We start from the raw sequence: 13,701 nt of genomic DNA, 5'->3' as shown, positions 1-13,701 counted from the left end.
ATGCTGCTTTCTCAGTACAAGCAGCAGTTCACTGGAACTACATTCCAGTATCTATCAGAGAGCTACAATCATTCAACTCTTTTAAAGCAGAAACAAAGAAATGTACATTACTAGCCAGCTCTGTCAGCACTAGACTGTAACTACCTCCTCCATCTGCCCAGGTTGGACTTTCATTTTTTCTGTCTGTCAGTTGTTGTCTGTCTGTTGTCCGGTCTCTGTATGTCTTGACTTGCTGGTCGGCCGTTTACTCCACCTGCGTGTCTTCTCTTGTCGTTCACCTGTTTGCAGTTATATGTCACATTTAGTCTGTAAGCTTTTATGTTGTATCTCTGACATTATGTTTTTATTCTGTCCATTTTAACATTGTTCTCCCTTATTTTATTTGCTTTATCTGTAGATTGTATTTGTAATCTTATGTTTTTAGGTTTGTTCTTAACATCAGCAACATTGGGACTACAGATGAAAAATAGCCTCTTAGCTAACTCTGGCATTTACTGCAATGTTTTTATCAATGTGCACTGTCCCTTATTAAATAAACCATTAAAAAGAAAAAAAGAAAGAAATAACCCGTTTTCAGGCGTTCATTAAAATCAGGCGGAGATCTTTTCTGATGTCGATCTTCCAGTCAGGAAGCAAACGTTTCAGAAGACACTTCAGAAAATGTTCGAGAACGAGGAACAATGTGTTTCTGATTTTATTTTCATTTTATTTTGGAGATCGACAGGGAACGTCTCCGAGATCGACCGGTCGATCACGATCGACGGGTTGGCGACCACTGATGTACACGATAATGTTCACGATAATGAACACCATAATGTACACGATAATGTACAAGATAATGTTCACGATAATGTACACGATAATGTACACGATAATGTACACGATAATGTACACGATAATGTTCACGATAATGAACACGATAATGTTCACGATAATGTACACGATAATGAACACGATAATGTACAAGATAATGTTCATGATAATGTTCACGATAATGTATACGATTTTTTACACGATAATGTTCACGATAATGTACACGATAATGTACACGATAATGTTCACGATAATGAACACGATAATGTACACGATAATGTACACGATAATGAACACGATAATGAACACGATAATGTTCAAGATAATGTATAAGATTTTGTACACGATAATGTACAAGATAATGTACACGATAATGTTCACGATGATATACGATAATGTACAAGATAATGAACACGATAATGTTCATGATAATGTACACGATAATGAACACGATAATGAACATGATAATGTTCACGATAATGTATACGATTTTGTACACGATAATGTACAAGATAATGTACACGATAATGTTCACGATGATATACACAATAATGAACACGATAATGTACAAGATAATGAACATGATAATGTTCATGATAATGAACACGATAATGTACAAGATAATGTTCATGATAATGAACACGATAATGTATAAGATTTTGAATACGATAATGTACACGATAATGTTCACGATAATGTACAAGATAATGTTCATGATAATTCAATTCAATTCAGTTTATTTGTATAGCCCAATTTCACAAATTACAAATTTGTCTCGGAGTGCTTTACAATCTGTACACATAGATCACCCCAAAACCTCATCCGGACCAGGAAAACTCCCAAATAATAACCCTTCAGGAAAAAGGGGAAGAAACCTGGAGGAGAGCAACAGAGGATCCTCTCCTAGGATGGACAGATGCAATAGATGTAATGTGTACAGAAGGATGATTTAGAGTTAAAACACATTCAATGAATATGACAGAGTGTATGAATAGTTCAGGGTAGGCATATTCCACTTATGAGATTTCACGATCCATCGGTGCGGTATGGCGGTGGGGAGGAGGAGTAGGCGGAGTTCTCAACAGGACAGTGGCGTAGTCATGAGCAGGAATTCCACGGCCTGGGATGCGATCCATCAGGCAGATAGGATCTGCCGTTGCCTCATAGGGTCCGATGACCCCATGAGGCGTAAGTCGAAGGACACTTCCGGGGATCGAAAGCCGAGCAGTTAGTAGCATTAGATTGAGAGATGAAAATTCATCCTTAGGAGAGAAAAAGAGAATAGGTACTTCAGTGCATCACAAAACGTCCCCGGCAGCTATAAGCCTACAGCAGCATATCAAGGGGCTGGACAGGGCAAACCCTGATTCAGCCCCAACTATAAACTCTGGGTGTCAAGAGGAAGGTGCTCAAGTTCTACTCTTAAGCAGGGTGACTGTGTCTGCCTCCCAACTGAAATTGGAAGCTGGTTCACATAAAGAGGAGCTTGATAACCAAAGGCTCTGGCTCCCATTCTACTTTTTAAGACTCTAGGAACTACGCAAGTAGTCCCGTGATTTGGTGAGCATGTAGCTCTCTCAGTGGAGCAATATGGTCACGACAAGCTCCTTAAGACATGATGGAGCATCACCAATCAAGGCTTTGTAGGTTGAGAACAATTTGCCAAAGTGATTCTTTGATTTTACTGGGAGCCAGTGCAGAGCAGCGAAGTGCAGTGAGTGATGTGATCCTCTTTTCTTAGTTTTAGTGAGAACTTACGAGCTGCAGCATTCTGGGATCAACTGGAGGGACCTAAGAGAGTTTATTAAGAGCAGCCTGCTGGGCGAGCGCTGCAGTAATCCAGTCTCAAGTAATGTGACAGCTGCGAATTAGACAATTTTCTGCATCTTTTGAGACAAGATGTGCAAATGATTTTTGAAATATTACGTGAGATGAAAGAATGCAGTCAGCTGGTGATTTAGCTTTACGTGGGGTTAAAGGACAAGTCCCGATCAAAGCATAACGCCAAGATTCTTTACAGGTGGTGTTGGATGCCAGGGCAATGTCGTCTACAGAATCTACATCACCAGATAATTGATCTCTGAGGAAGCTCAGGGCCGATTAAAATTATACAGTTTTGTCTGAGTTTAACATCAAGGTTGCGTAGGTCATCCATGTTTTTTTATGTCTTTAAAGACATGCTGAAATTTTACAGAGTTGGTTGCTCCTCTGGTTTTATCGATAAACAAAGTTGAGTGTCATCTGCATAACAATGAAAGTTTATGAGCAAGTTCCTGATAATATTGCCCAGCGAAGCATGTATAAAGGTAAATAAAATTGGTCAAACACATTGAACCTTGTGGAACTCAAGTGATTAACGTTGGTGGTTATCGAGGCGCCATCGCTTTAGCAAATACAAACTGGAGACGGATCTGATAAGTAGGATTTAAACCAAATTAGTGCCGTGCCTGAAGTGCCAATCGACTGCTCGGAAGTCTCTGTAACAGGATGTCATGTGGTCCAATGGTGTCGATGCAGCACTAAAGCGGTCCTAACAAGACCAGGACAGAGAGAGGAGTCCTTTATCTGCTATTAAGAGGTCATTTGTACTACAGTGCTCAAAAGGTGGTGTTTAAAATTTGATTGAAATTTCTCAAATAAATTATTATGATGCAGAAAGCAACTGATTTGCTACCACTTTCGTGATCTGGAGGAAGGAGGTTAGAGATCGGTCAGTTAGCCACCTGGACCCAGAGGGCTCTTCAGGAGGCTTAATAATGCTCACCTTGAAGGAGCGTACGTACCGTTGAAGAAGACACACTGATAATATCTAGCAGACGCCACCAAAGGCAAAACGCCTTTAAGCAGCCCTGCCGGGATGGGGCCCGCAGACAGGTACGGTTCGCGAAACCGCTGGTTACTGGTCATGGTTGATAGGAGAAAACCGCGCCACCAGGCACAGCGGCTCATGCTATTCACTTGAGAAACAGATTACAATTACAGGCAAGACACACTTTGCCCCTACAGTTAAAATTTTCACAAAGAAGTTCCAAAGTCATTACTACTAAGTTTATAGAATGCCCGGCTCACAGAGTTGTGATTGTCAGCCTGGCTACAAAAGGAAGAGAAACCTAGTTGTTTTTATTTTTTCTATTACGATGAGTACAGCCGTTTGGCATTACGAGGGCCTTTCTTATGTTTTAAGACTATTCTACAAATAAGCGGGATTTTCGAGATTAGTTGAATGCCATGCTCAAGCTGTGACGGTGCCCTACCGATATCATTGTGACACGTGGAAGTCTTGCGCCCGAGCCCAAAACGCCACCTTCCGACCACAGGCCCGGATTAAACACAGGACGGCACCAGTGGAATTGAACAGTCTTATTGCGGCACTTTGAACCGACTATGCTGAGGAAACACATTCCTGTATTCTTTGTTGTTCTTAGTTGGTACTTCCAGGGTTGAATGCACTTTGTACCGCCGGATGAAAGTATCTACAAAATGAATGTAACAAAACAATAAGACAATAAGACAATATGACAATATGACAATAATACAACAAGACAATAAGACAATAAGACAATATGACAATAATACAAATATGACAATAAGACAATAAGACAATATGACAATAAGACAATAGACAATAAGACAATATGACAATAAGACAATAAGACAATAATGACAAATGACAATAAGACAATAAGACAATATGACAATAAGACAATAAGATAATACGACAATAAGACAATAAGACAATATGACAATAAGACAATAATACCAATAAGACAATAAGACAATAAGACAATATGACAATAAGACAATATGACAATATGACAATAAGACAATAATACAAATACGACAATAAGACAATAAGACAATATGACAATAAGACAATAAGACAATATGACAATAAGACAATAATACAAATACGACAATAAGACAATAAGACAATAAGACAATAATACAAATACGACAATAAGACAATAAGACAATATGACAATATGACAATAAGACAAATACGACAATAAGACAATAAGACAATAATAAATACGACAATAAGACAATAAGACAATAAGACAATATGACAATAAGACAAATACGACAATAAGACAATATGACAATAAGACAATATGACAATAAGACAAATACGACAATAAGACAATGAGACAATAAGACAATATGACAATATGACAATAAGACAAATACGACAATAAGACAATATGACAATAAGACAATAATACAAATACGACAATAAGACAATGAGACAATAAGACAATATGACAATAAGACAAATACGACAATAAGACAATAAGACAATATGACAATAAGACAATAAGACAATAATACAAATACGACAATAAGACAATATGACAATATGACAATAAGACAAATACGACAATAAGACAATATGACAATAATACAAATACGACAATAAGACAATATGACAATAAGACAATAAGACAAATAAGACAATAAGACAATAATACAAATACGACAATAAGACAATAAGACAATATGACAATAAGACAATAAGACAATAATACAAATACGACAATAAGACAATATGACAATAAGACAAATACGACAATAAGACAATATGACAATAAGACAATATGACAATAATACAAATACGACAATAAGACAATAAGACGATAAGACAATATGACAATAAGACAAAAGACAATATGACAATATGACAATAAGACAATATGACAATAATACAAATACGACAATAAGACAATATGACAATAAGACAATAAGACAATATGACAATATGACAATAAGACAATATGACAATAATACAAATATGACAATAAGACAATATGACAATAAGACAATAAGACAATATGACAATAAGACAATAAGACAATATGACAATAATACAAATACGACAATAAGACAATATGACAATAAGACAATAAGACAATAAGACAATATGACAATAAGACAATAAGACAATATGACAATATGACAATAAGACAATAAGACAATATGACAATACGACAATAAGACAATAAGACAATATGACAATAAGACAATAAGACAAATAAGACAATAAGACAATAATACAAATACGACAATAAGACAATAAGACAATAAGACAATATGACAATAAGACAATAAGACAATAAGACAATATGACAATAATACCATAATGACAATAAGACAATATGACAATAAGACAATAAGACAAATATGACAATATGAAAATAAGACAATAAGACAACAATACAAATGACAATAAGACAATAAGACAAATAAGACAATAAGACAATATGACAATAAGACAATAAGACAATAAGACAAATACGACAATAAGACAATAAGACAATAATACAAATACGACAATAAGACAATATGACAATAATACAAATATGACAATAAGACAATATGACAATATGACAATAAGACAATAAGACAAATAAGACAATATGACAATAAGACAATAAGACAAATACGACAATAAGACAATAAGACAATAAGACAATAATACAAATACGACAATAAGACAATATGACAATAATACAAATACGACAATAAGACAATATGACAATAAGACAAATAAGACAATAAGACAATATGACAAGAAGACAATAAGACAAATAAGACAATATGACAATAAGACAATATGACAATAATACAAATACGACAATAAGACAATAAGACAATATGACAATAAGACAATAAGACAATAAGACAATATGACAATAAGACAATAAGACAATAAGACAAGACAATATGACAATAAGACAATAAGACAATATGACAATAATACAAATACGACAATAAGACAATAAGACAATATGACAATAAGACAATAAGACAATATGACAATAAGACAATATGACAAGACAATATGACAATAAGACAATAAGACAATAAGACAATATGACAATAAGACAATAAGACAATATGACAATATGACAATAAGACAATATGACAATAATACAAATATGACAATAAGACAATAAGACAATATGACAATATGACAATAAGACAATAAGACAATATGACAATAAGACAATCATACAAATACGACAATAAGACAATATGACAATAATACAAATACGAGAATATGACAATAAGACAATATGACAATAAGACAAATACGACAATAAGACAATAAGACAATATGACAATATGACAATAAGACAATAATACAAATACGACAATAAGACAATAAGACAATAATACAATAAGACAATATGACAATAAGACAATAAGACAATAATACAAATACGACAATAAGACAATAAGACAATATGACAATAAGACAATAAGACAATAAGACAATAATACAAATACGACAATAAGACAATAAGACAATAAGACAAATACGACAATAAGACAATATGACAATAAGACAATAATACAAATACGACAATAAGACAATGAGACAATAAGACAATATGACAATATGACAATAAGACAAATACGACAATAAGACAATATGACAATAAGACAATAAGACAATAAGACAATATGACAATAAGACAATAAGACAATATGACAATATGACAATAAGACAATAAGACAATTAGACAATATGACAATAAGACAACAAGACAATAAGACAATAAGACAATGAGACAATAAGACAATATGACAATATGACAATAAGACAAATACGACAATAAGACAATATGACAATAAGACAATAATACAAATACGACAATAAGACAATAAGACAATATGACAATAAGACAATAAGACAATAATACAATAAGACAATAAGACAATATGACAATATGACAATAAGACAATAATACAAATACGAATATAAGACAATAAGACAATATGACAATAAGACAATAATACAAATACGACAATAAGACAATAATACAAATATGACAATAAGACAATATGACAATATGACAATAAGACAATAAGGCAATCATACAAATACGACAATAAGACAATGTGACAATAATACAAATACGACAATAAGACAATATGACAATAAGACAATATGACAATATGACAATAAGACAAATAAGACAATAAGACAATAAGACAAATAAGACAATAAGACAATAAGATATATCGACAATAAGATAATAAGACAATATGAATATAGATAAGACAAATGACAATATGACAATATGACAATACAATGTGACAAGACAGACAATATGACAATAATACAATAATACAATGACAATATGACAATAAGACAAATACGACAATAAGACAATAAGACAATAAGACAATAAGACAATAAGACAATAATACAAATACGACAATAAGACAATATGACAATAAGACAATAAGACAATAAGACAATAAGACAATATGACAATAAGACAATAAGACAATATGACAATGAGACAATGAGACAAAAAGACAATAAGACAAATAAGACAATAATACAATAACACAATAAGACAATAAGACAATAAGACAAATACGACAATAAGACAATAAGACAATATGACAATATGACAATAAGACAATAAGACAATAAGACAATAAGACAATAAGACAATATGACAATAAGACAATAAGACAATAAGACAATAATACGACAATAAGACAATAAGACAATATGACAATAAGACAATAAGACAATATGACAATATGACAATAAGACAAATACGACAATATGACAATAAGACAATATGACAATATGACAATAAGACAATAAGACAAATACGACAATAAGACAATAAGACAATATGACAATATGACAATAAGACAATATGACAATAAGACAATAAGACAATAAGACAATAAGACAATATGACAATATGACAATAAGACAATAAGACAATAATACAAATACGACAATAAGACAATATGACAATAAGACAATGAGAAAATAAGACAATATGACAATATGACAATAAGACAATAAGACAATAATACAAATACGACAATAAGACAATAAGACAATAAGACAATAAGACAATAATACAAATACGACAATAAGACAATAAGACAATATGACAATATGACAATAAGACAATAAGACAATATGACAATAAGACAATAAGACAATATGACAATAAGACAATAATGCAAATATGACAATAAGACAATAAGACAATAAGACAATATGACAATAAGACAATAAGACAATATGACAATAAGACAATAAGACAATAAGACAATATGACAATAAGACAATAAGACAATATGACAATAATACAAATATGACAATAAGACAATATGACAATAAGACAATAAGACAATAAGACAATAAGACAATAATACAAATACGACAATAAGACAATAAGACAATATGACAATAAGACAATAAGACAATAAGACAATATGACAATAAGACAATAAGACAATATGACAATAAGACAAATACGACAATAAGACAATAAGACAATATGACAATAAGACAATAATACAAATACGACAATAAGACAATAAGACAATAATACAAATATGACAATAAGACAATAAGACAATAAGACAATATGACAATAAGACAAATACGACAATAAGACAATAAGACAATAAGACAATATGACAATAAGACAATAAGACAATATGACAATAAGACAATATGACAATATGACAATAATACAAATACGACAATAAGACAATAAGACAATAAGACAATAAGACAATAAGACAATATGACAATAAGACAATAAGACAAATAAGACAATAAGACAATAAGACAATATGACAATAATACAAATACGACAATAAGACAATATGACAATATGACAATAAGACAAATAAGACAATAAGACAATAAGACAACAATACAAACTACAATATGACAATAATACAAATACGACAATAAGACAATAAGACAATATGACAATATGACAATAAGACAATAAGACAATAAGACAATAATACAAATACGACAATATGACAATAAGACAATAAGACAATATGACAATAAGACAATAAGACAATATGACAATAAGACAATAAGACAATAAGACAATATGACAATAATGCAAATACGACAATAAGACAATAAGACAATATGACAATATGACAATAAGACAATAATAATACAAATCGACAATAAGACAATAAGACAATATGACAATAAGACAATAAGATAAGGACAATAATACAAGACAATAAGACAAATGACAATAAGACAATGCGACAAGACAATAAGACAATATGACAATATGACAATAAGACAATAAGACAATAATACAAATACGACAATAAGACAATATGACATGACAATAAGACAAGAAGACAATATGACAATAAGACAAATACGACAATAAGACAATATGACAATAAGACAATATGACAATAAGACAATGTGACAATATGACAATTAGACAATAAGACAATAATACAAATACGACAATAAGACAATAAGACAATATGACAATACGACAATAAGACAATAAGACAATAAGACAATAAGACAATAATAAGACAATAAGACAATAAGACAATATGACAATAAGACAATAAGACAATGACAATAAGACAATAAGACAATATGACAATAAGACAATAAGACAATATGACAATAAGACAATAAGACAATATGACAATATGACAATAAGACAATATGACAATATGACAATACGACAATAAGACAATAAGACAATATGACAATAAGACAATAAGACAATAAGACAATATGACAATAATACAAATACGACAATAAGACAATAAGACAATATGACAATAAGACAATAAGACAATATGACAATGAGACAATAATACAAACACGACAATAAGACAATATGACAATAAGACAATAAGACAATAAGACAATATGACAATAAGACAATAAGACAATATGACAATAAGACAAATACGACAATAAGACAATATGACAATAAGACAATAAGACAATAAGACAATATGACAATAAGACAATAAGACAATATGACAATATGACAATATGACAATAAGACAATCATACAAATACGACAATAAGACAATAAGACAATATGACAATAAGACAATATGACAATAAGACAATAAGACAATAATACAAATACGACAATAAGACAATAAGACAATAAGACAATATGACAATAAGACAAATACGACAATAAGACAATAAGACAATAAGACAATGAGACAATAATACAAATACGACAATAAGACAATAAGACAATATGACAATAAGACAATATGACAATAAGACAATAAGACAATATGACAACAAGACAATAAGACAATATGACAATAAGACAATAAGACAATATGAGAATATGACAATAAGACAATAAGACAATAATACAAATACGACAATAAGACAATATGACAATAAGACAAATACGAATATGACAATAAGACAATACAATATGACAATATGACAATAAGACAATAAGACAATAATACAAATACGACAATAAGACAATAAGACAATAAGACAAATACGACAATAAGACAATAAGACAATAAGACAATAAGACAATAAGACAATCATACAAATACGACAATAAGACAATAAGACAATAATACAATAAGACAATAAGACAATATGACAAGATGACAATAAGACAATATGACAATAATACAAATACGACAATAAGACAATAAGACAATATGACAATAAGACAATAAGACAATATGACAATATGACAATAAGACAATAAGACAATATGACAATATGACAATAATACAAATACGACAATAAGACAATAAGACAATATGACAATACGACAATAAGACAATAAGACAATATGACAATAAGACAATAAGACAAATAAGACAATAAGACAATAAGACAATATGACAATAATACAAATACGACAATAAGACAATATGACAATATGACAATAAGACAATAAGACAATAATACAATAAGACAATATGACAATATGACAATAAGACAATAAGACAATAAGACAATAAGACAATATGACAATAAGACAATAAGACAATAATACAATAAGACAATATGACAATAAGACAATATGACAATAAGATAATAATACAAATACGACAATAAGACAATAAGACAATATGACAATAATACAAATATGACAATATGACAATAAGACAATATGACAATAAGACAAATACGACAATAAGACAATATGACAATAAGACAATATGACAATATGACAATAAGACAATAAGACAATAATACAAATACGACAATAAGACAATAAGACAATAAGACAAATACGACAATAAGACAAATACGACAATAAGACAATATGACAATATGACAATAAGACAATGTGACAATATGACAATATGACAATAAGACAATAAGACAATAATACAAATACGATAATAAGACAATAATACAAATATGACAAAAAGACAATAAGACAATAAGACAATAAGACAATAATACAAATACGACAATCAGACAATAAGACAATAAGACAATATGACAATAAGACAATAAGACATGACATACAAATATGACAATAAGACAATAAGACAATAAGACAATATGACAATAAGACAATACGACAATATGACAATATGACAATAAGACAATAAGACAATAAGACAATATGACAATAAGACAATAAGATAATATGACAATAATACAAATACGACAATAAGACAATATGACAATAAGACAAATAAGACAATAAGACAATAAGACAACAATACAAACGACAATCATACAAATACGACAATAAGACAATAAGATAATATGACAATATGACAATAAGACAATAAGACAATAATACAATAAGACAATATGACAATATGACAATAAGACAATAAGACAATATGACAATAAGACAATAAGACAATATGACAATAAGACAATAAGACAATATGACAATAATGCAAATATGACAATAAGACAATATGACAATAAGATAATAATACAAATACGACAATAAGACAATAAGACAATATGACAATAAATCGACGAATATGACAATAAGACAATATGACAATAAGACAATAAGACAATAAGACAATATGACAATAAGACAATAAGACAATAATACAAATACGACAATAAGACAATAAGACAATAAGACAATATGACAATAAGACAATAAGACAAATACGACAATAAGACAATATGACAATATGACAATAAGACAATAAGACAATATGACAATAAGACAATAAGACAATAAGACAATAAGACAATATGACAATAAGACAATAAGACAATAAGACAAATACGACAATAAGACAATATGACAATAATACAAATACGACAATAAGACAATAAGACAATATGACAATAAGACAATAAGACAATATGACAATAAGACAATATGACAATATGACAATAAGACAAATACGACAATAAGACAATAAGACAATATGACAATATGACAATAAGACAAATACGACAATAAGACAATATGACAATATGACAATAAGACAATATGACAATATGACAATATGACAATAAGACAATAAGACAATATGACAATAAGACAATAAGACAATATGACAATAAGACAATAAGACAATAAGACAATATGACAATAAGACAATAAGACAATAAGACAATATGACAATAATACAAGCGACAATAATACAAATACGACAATAAGACAATAAGACAATATGACAATAAGACAATAAGACAATAATACAATATGACAATAATGCAAATACGACAATATGACAATAAGACAATATGACAATAAGACAATAAGACAATAAGACAATAAGACAATAAGACAATATGACAATAATACAAATGACAATATGACAATAAGACAATATGACAATATGACAATAAGACAATAAGACAATATGACAATAAGACAATAAGACAATATGACAATAAGACAATAATAAGACAATATGACAATAAGACAATAAGACAATATGACAATAAGACAATAAGACAATAAGACAATATGACAATATGACAATAAGACAATAAGACAATAAGACAATAATACAATAAGACAATATGACAATATGACAATAAGACAATATGACAATAAGACAATAAGACAATAAGACAAATGACAATACGACAATAAGACAATAAGACAATATGAC

Source organism: Pseudoliparis swirei, chromosome 21 (genome assembly GCF_029220125.1).
Source record: "Pseudoliparis swirei isolate HS2019 ecotype Mariana Trench chromosome 21, NWPU_hadal_v1, whole genome shotgun sequence".
In the NCBI taxonomy this organism is placed as follows: domain Eukaryota; kingdom Metazoa; phylum Chordata; class Actinopteri; order Perciformes; family Liparidae; genus Pseudoliparis; species Pseudoliparis swirei.
This window is presented reverse-complemented; position numbering follows the sequence as displayed.